The sequence below is a fragment of the Piliocolobus tephrosceles genome, chromosome 1 (assembly GCF_002776525.5).
Source record: "Piliocolobus tephrosceles isolate RC106 chromosome 1, ASM277652v3, whole genome shotgun sequence".
Classification (NCBI taxonomy): domain Eukaryota; kingdom Metazoa; phylum Chordata; class Mammalia; order Primates; family Cercopithecidae; genus Piliocolobus; species Piliocolobus tephrosceles.
In genome coordinates, this window is record NC_045434.1 from 152,849,906 (window position 1) to 152,858,164 (window position 8,259).

The 8,259-nt window shown below is 37.1% G+C and overlaps 1 pseudogene across 1 annotated transcript; it reads right to left on the reverse strand.

Annotated features, from left to right (window-relative positions):
* Positions 1-626: 626 nt before the first annotated feature.
* On the reverse strand, positions 627-1,469 carry LOC111541054 (annotated as a pseudogene). The gene has a single exon (XR_002731159.1). The product of XR_002731159.1 is annotated as a 40S ribosomal protein S6 pseudogene (transcript).
* Positions 1,470-8,259: the final 6,790 nt, after the last annotated feature.

The window sequence follows — 8,259 nt, forward strand, 5'->3', positions numbered from 1 at the left end:
AGGAGATTATTTTGGAGCTTTAAGATTTAATGGTTACCCCGCGGGATCTTGGACTTGCATAGGGCCTGTAGTCCCTTTGTTTTGGCCAATTTCTTCCATTTGGAATGGAAGAATTCATCCAATGCCTGTACTCCTATTGTACCTTGGAAGTAACTAACTTGTTTTTTATTTTACAGGCTCATAGGTGGAAGGGACTTGCATTGTCTCAGATGAGACTTTGAATCTTGACTTTTGGATTAATGCTGGAATGACTTAAGACTTTGGGGGACTGTTGAGAAGGCAGAATAGTATTTTGCAAGGTAAGAATGACATGAGAATTGGGAGAGGCCAGTGGTGAAATGATATGGTTTGGCTCACTGTCCCTCCACGAATCTCATGTTAAATTATCATCCCCACATGTTGGGGGGTGGGGGGCGGAACCTGGTGAGAGATGATTGGATCATGGGGGTAAATTTCCCCATGCTGTTCTTCTGATAGAAAGTGATTTCTCATGAGATCTGATGCACTTGCCCTCTCTCTCTCTCCTACTGCCATGTAAGATATTCCTTTCTTCCCCTTCGCCTTCTGCCATGATGTAAGTTTCCTGAGGACTCCCCATTTATGCAGAACTGTGAGTCAATTAAACCTTTTTTCTTTTTTTTTTTTTTCCGAGTCTGATCTTATTTATTTGTTACTCAAAAAGTTATTTCTGACTGGATTCAGACTTAGAAGTAGAAGCTCGCAGAGAGGAAAGTCTGCGTCTCTTCGCAATTTGTTCCTGGCGCTTCTCCTTAGCCTCCTTCATTCTTTTGGCCAAAAGTTTAGCATATTCTGCAGCCTCTTCCTTGTTTTTCTTAGTAGGCTGCTTCTTCAGAGCAATACGCCGCCGTTTGTGCTGCAAGACACGTGGAGTAACAAGACGCTGAATCTTGGGTGCTTTGGTCCTAGGTTTCTTACCTTCTTTGTTTAAGGGCTTTCTCACAACATACTGGCGGACGTCATCTTCTTTAGAGAGATTGAAAAGTTTGCGGATTCTGCTAGCTCTTTTGGGGCCCAGGCGGCGAGGCACTGTAGTATCAGTCAGTCTAGGAATATCCTTCTCTCCTTTTTTTACATTAACCAAGTTGAGAACGCTCAGATTGGCATCCACAATGCAACCACGAACTGATTTTCTCTTTCTTTCTCCCGTTCTCCTTGGTCTGTAACAGGAATGCCCCTTACTCAGCAGCAGGCAGACACGGCCATGGGTCAAGACACCCTGCTTCATGGGGAAACCTTGTTTGCCGTTCCCACCACTGATTCGGACCACATAACCCTTCCATTCTTCACCCAGAGCGTGGGCAGCAACTTCTGTGGCCATACGCTTCTCATAAAAAGTATGAAGTTTGCGTTCATCGTCCACTTCAATGAGTATCTGGCAGCCAGTGGCTGGGAAGGAGATGTTCAGCTTCATCTTGAAGCAGCTGAACGCCTCTGAGGCGCCACGGAAAAAAAGCTAAACCTTTTTTCTTTATAAATTACACAGTCTCAGGTAGTTCTTTAAAGCATGTGAAACAAACTAATACATACACAAACAGAAACCAAGAGTGAGCAGAAGTACCTTTACTTATATCAAATAAAAGATTTTAAATCAAAAGCTACCAAAAGAGAAAAAAGAAGTCATTATGTAATGTTAAAGGGATCAATTCAGCAAGAGGATATAACAATTGTAAATACGTAGGCACATTGATATATGAATACAATATTATTATATCTAAAGAGAGACATAGATTTCAATGCAAAAATACCTGGGGACTTCAACATTCAACTCTAAACATTTTTTTTTCAGCTTTTTTTTTCCCAAAAAAAGAGGAACTTTGGAAACCATAAAAATACATGAGAATTAAACGACATACTCCTGATCAACCAGTGAGTCAATGAAAAAATTAAGAAAGACGGTTGGGCCCGGTGGCTCAAGCCTGTAATCCTAGCACTTTGGGAGGCTGAGACAGGCGGATCACCAGGTCAGGGATCGAGACCATCCTGGCTAACACGGTGAAACCCCGTCTCTACTGAAAAAAATAAAAAAAACTAGCCGGGCGAGGTGGCGGGCGCCTGTAGTCCCAGCTACTTGGGAGGCTGAGGCAGGAGAATGGCGTAAACTCGGGAGGCGGAGCTTGCAGTGAGCTGAGATCCGGCCACCGCGCACCAGCCTGGGCGACAGAGTGAGACTCCGTCTCAAAAAAAAAAAAAAAAAGAAAGAAATTGAAAAGTTTCCTTAAACAAATAAAAATAGAAACATAATATACATAACCCATGGAATACAGCAAAAGCAGTACTAAGAGAGAAGCTGCAATAAATGTCTACATCGAAAAAGTAGAAAGATTTTAAATAAATAACCTAACAATGCACAATGCATCTCAAGGAACTAATAAAGCAAGAACAAACCAAACCTAGAAGTAATACATAGAGGTAATAAGAGCAGAAAAGAAATAAACAAATAGAGACTTAAACAGAAATCTGAAAGCTTTTTCTTCAAATAAAATACTTGTGTTTTGAGAAGGCAAAACAAATCAACATAACATTAGCTAGACTAAGATAAAAGAAAAGAAGACCCAAATATATAAAATCAAAAACAATAAGACATTACAACCATACCACAGAAATGCAAAGGATCGTTAGAGAATAATTTGAACAGCTATACACTAACATACTGGAAAACCTAGAGGAAGTGGATAAGTTCCTGGACACATAGAACATCTCCTGACTGAACCATAAAGAAATAGAGACTCTGAACAGATTGATAATGAATAATGAGATAGAATCAGTAACAAAAAGTATCCCCAATAAGAAGGGCTAGGAATAGATGATTTCAATGCTGAATTATATAAAACTTTAAAGAACTAACACACAGTTTTCAAAATATAATTCCAAAAAAAACAATAAAGTAGAGAGAATTTTTCCAAACTCATTCTATGAGGCCTGTGTTAGCCTGATATCAAAATCAGATGAGAATACATAAATGAAATAAAACTACAGGCCAATATCCCTGATTAACATAGATGTAAAAATTTTCAGTAAAATACTAGCAAATCAAATCCAACAGCGCATCAAAAACAGTATACACTATGATCAAGTGGGATTTTTCCTGAGAATGCAAGAATGGTTGAACATATGCAAATCTATAAATGATATACATCACATCTAACAGAATTAAAAACAAAATCCATATGCTCATCTCAATGGATGCAGAAAAAGCACTTGACAAAACTTAACTTCTCTTCAAGAAAAGATCTCAATGAATTAGGTTTAGAAGTAATGTATTTCAATATAATAAAGGCCATATATGACAAACCTAAAGCTAACATCATACTGAATGAAGAAAAACTGACAAGCCTTTTGTCTAAGAGCTGAAAGAAGGCAATGATGCCCACTTTTTCCAACTTTTGTGAAACATAGTGCTAAAAGTCCTAGCCAGGGCATTAAGCAATAGAAAGAAATAAAGAGCATTTAAATTGGAAAGGAGGAAGTCAAACTGGTTTTGTTTGCAGATGTCATAATCTTATATATAAAAAACTGAAAGACTCCATCAGCAACCTACCACTTAAAGCTGATAAATGAATTCAGTAAAGTTGCAGAATACAAAATTAATATACAAAAACAGTAGCATTTCCATTCACCCTTACTGAGACTAGCCGAAACAGAAATGAAGAAAGCAATCTCATTTACAACAGCTACAAAAACAAAAAAAGATACCTAGGAATAAACTTAACCAAAGAAGTAAAAGATCTGGACAACGAAACCTGTAAACCACTGATGAAAGAAATTGAAGAGGACACAAGCAAATGAAAAGACATTCACACTATCCCCAGAAAAGTTAGGTTATATACACTTTTGTTAGAATTCTCAGGAAGGAAGCACTTTGTATCCATTGTGGTTACCAAGCTGGGATGAGGTAAGTTTGAAACTACCACAGGCCACCTCATGTAGAGACTGCCTGGAGGGAAGGAGAGCTAAGGAATGAAGAGAGACAAATTCCTAATAATATTTGCAATCCGTGATATCCATCTTTACCTAAGGAAAGGAGAATATTATTATAAAAAATGACAGGAGTTGAGGAGAGCAGGCTGCATACCATCCGAATTTATACATTTCCTGTATGTTTTCTTTTTGCTCAAGCAGGTTTGAATTCGATTTTTATATCTGAAAGAATCCTGATTAATATGGTAGGTATTTTCTAATTGCTAGATGGAGAAAGGCTTGCTAAGCAAAAAAGAAAGGAAAGAAATTTCAAAAGAAAAGATGTAAAGATGACACCGGTGTCAGTAGATAAAGCCACTGAGATGCTTCCCATAAGACCCTTTAAATTAGGAAAATAAGATTTCTCTGTGTAAATTTAACCAAGAAACCAACACCTAATGAATAAGAATTAAATATGCAAGACTACATTAAAGATAGAATGTGAATTTTATACCGGCATAAAATCTTCTGAATTTTAAAGGAAATAGATGGCTTTTTCTTTGTCAGGCCTGACATTTTAAAAGGTTCCTTAGAATTCCAGACAAGGCCGGGCGCGGTGGCTCAAGCCTGTAATCCCAGCACTTTGGGAGGCCGAGACGGGCGGATCACGAGGTCAGGAGATCGAGACCATCCTGGCTAACACAGTGAAACCCCGTCTCTACTAAAAAAATACAAAAAACTAGCCGGGCGATGAGGCGGACGCCTGTAGTCCCAGCTACTCGGGAGGCTGAGACAGGAGAATGGCGTGAACCCGGGAGGCGGAGCTTGCAGTGAGCTGAGATCCGGCCACTGCACTCCAGCCTGGGCGACAGAGCGAGACTCCGTCTCAAAAAACAAAAAAACAAACACACAAACAAAAAAAAGAATTCCAGACAAAACATCTTCAATGGGTCATTTTGTTATTATTATTTTTGATCCAAGGAATTAAACCCATACCGTTTGATCCAAATGCCACACGAGTAGTCATATCTTCTTCCTTTTTGTGCTTTATGATGAGGCACTCAATGTGTAAAACTCTGTGCCGAGTGGAGAAGCTCAGGAAAAAAGAGACATTCCTCTAACCTGTTGAAAATCCACCAGGGCTTCTGTATCCACATGAGGGGAGAAAGGTTGCCTAAGATTATTTTTAGTGAGCTGAAAACATTGTACATTAATTATAAAATTGCAGGTTAAATAAGCTAACAAAAAGGAGGACAGGAAATTAAGACAGAGGCAGTTTTGAAACCAAGGGATTTCTCCTATTGCTGTAGCAGATGCTGGATTTCCTGCTGTGTTCCCTCAGAGAGATGTCTGCATTTTCTAAAGTCAGATTTAGAAAATCTGAATCTGTTCAGGAATCTCGTTGTTCAGGAATTTCATTGTATGGGTTTTAAAATACACGCTAGCACATAAGTCATTTAAGTGCATTCTGGAAAAACACATGATATTTGTCTAATCAAGTCTTTGGTCTATAAAGTATTGAATAATTGGTTTGATTAAAAACAAAATATAACCATGTCAATTTGTTATTTTACTGTCACATACAGCTCAAATACGTGGTCTCCGAACCAAAGTAATTCAATAAGTTCAGTAAACAAGCACACAAGACGTAAGAGTGTTTTACAATCTCCCTACCAAACCTCCACTGCTTGCTTCACGAAATATGCAGTTGATTTTATGGAATTAATCAACCTAGTAAGTCAAAATGTTTCATTCAGTCACTTTGTGTTAAGCCAGCTAACTATTAAGATAAATAGCTATAGCACCACGTTGAAATTAAAATAAGAACAATAGGATTTTTTTTCCTGCAAAAGAAAAGAACAGGAAATGCCCACTATTAACTGCCTCCATTTCAGGATGCAAAGATTAGAAACAAGCTGGGCTACACAGGTAACATTATAAAAGGATTTATTTCCATTCCATGTCAATTATGACCCTGGGGTTTTGCAAAATTTATTACAGCTTTAAAATGCTGGTTGGCAAACTATTTTTAGAACTTGCCAACAGAACCACTTTAGCATCCTTCAGACCCTCTTTGCTCTTTGAAGTCTGCACTGTGGCCATATCCAGTGCCCACAGTACTGTTTCCAGTCTGTTTTCTCTGACCCCTGGGAACTTCTGTAATAATGATGTTGGCCCTTTGATATATTCTTTCAAATTTTTTGATCTTGAAAGTAGAAAATAAATATATCTGCTTAGTTCTAAAGCCATTTTCACAGAAGAAATCTGTATTCACCTGCTGTTTCTTTCCTTGAATGGTTTTGTTTTCTATTGAATCCTTTTTATTTACAAAATATAATAGAATATAAGAACTGTGTTATGATATTTTGGGTTTCCTTTGGTACCCCAGTTAACTGGCCAAGCAGCAATAGCAAGATATTTGTGTAGTGGAAGTGAAAGGGGCCAGAAAGTAAAATCAAAAGTTTTGCTTCCACAAGAAATGTTAACATAACAGTAATCAAAACAAAGCCAACATGGAAATGTAACAGGAAGCTGATGGTTGGAGGCAGCCTGGAAACCACATTTATAATGGTCCAGTTTGAACCTTCAAGGGCCATGTCAACGGATTATCTTCGTTCCATTCTAGTAGTTGGTTCCTCTGTCAGGAAGCCCAGGAAATCAGATGAGATTAGTGCCTAAGCAAAAGCAATGTAGACCCACAGAAGGGGCCTTCTTTTCCTCATTTTTGAGAATCCTTTTAATTTCATCATCTGTGGAGAATTGGTGAGTTATGTTTGCAGAAGCACTTGCCATACAATCTAAAAATGATTGCAATAAAAGGCTTAGAATTCAAGCAGAATTGGAATAGACCAACAAAAAATAATTTTCAGAAGGTACACTTATATAGGATAATTGATAAAGGAATATCAGAAAAAGATTACTAGGTTGGAGTAAAAATAATGGTTAGTGTCCTACAGTTAAACTGTAAGGTTAACTTTTCTATAGCAGAAACTGTTTCTAGTTTTACCCAATAAAAAATCTCAAAATTCACATATAACTTTACAGTCTCAACTCTTAATAAGTAATAAATAACAAAGTCAAACAATAATATATTCGTCTAAAAATTAACTGTTGGTTCTGTGATTCTGTTAAACAATGCTTTCGTGTGACATTGAAAAGATAGGCATCCTTTTGCTTATTTACAAGTTTTGAATCCTTTTTCCTACCAATACTAAGCAGAGAGGAAAGAAGCATTTCTTCGTCTTTATAAATAAGATGTACCATTATCTGCTCAATGTGTAATAAATGATTAGTCTTATTTTTCCCGTTGTGCCCACTAATTGTTTTTAAAATATTGAGTCTATTTTTACCTATTTAGCTCCTTGAGAAAAACTCATCTATGTGGATTTATATTTAAAATCTTCAAAAGCACAATGGCTAAACTTGGTGCTAGAAGATTTTTTTAAATATATATAACATGTGATTTCAGAAGAAAGACAAGGACTGGATAGACACTACCTGGTTGGGTGGATGTAATAGAAGGAAAAAGATTAGAAGGGGCACTGGAGAAAAACTCTGATATTGAAACCCAAAGAAGTTGATGAAATGTCTTTCTCTGAGTTAGATTTGGATTGGGATATTGTGACTTCTGATAGCTAAAACATTTTCCAAGTGCCTGTGAGCCAACCAGTCTTTACTTTTAATTTCCCTTTAGTCCTACAAGGCCATGGGCAGTACATAGAAAAATCTGGGGACCAATTATAGCCAGATACTGATCGACAGTGATGTCTTGTATAATGATTAATTTAGGGATTTGTCTCAAGAAATTATCAATCTCATCTTTGAATCTCTCTGGGATTAAACATGACAATAGGCCTGACTTAATCTCATCCTTATTGAAAAAAAAAATCATGCTGACTTTGACATTGTTCATCATTCTTATCTATTCTCAGTACCTTTGATGCTGTTAGCACAAAGCTTTCACTCTTTCCCCCAATCCTACCTTGCATGCACAATCTGTTAGAGAACTGTGGCAATATCTGTGGTTATATTTTCTCTCCCCATTTATCATCCTAGTGCTAACTAACCCTCATTATCTTATGCCTGTGTTAATTTTTTTGTCAATTACTGAGACCTGCCTTTTTAAAAACATGTTTCTTTGCTTCAATTTATTTTGCACACCAATTGGCAAATGAATGTTTTTTAAATACTGATTATGTCATTCTCATGCTCAGAAATTTTCAGTGAATTTCAATTGCTTACCAAATTAAATTCAAACACATTGATCTGGTTTTAAAAAAACTTATCAGTGTTTCTCCTCCCATGTTTTTCAGCTTTATAACTAAACATTTCCTAAAATCA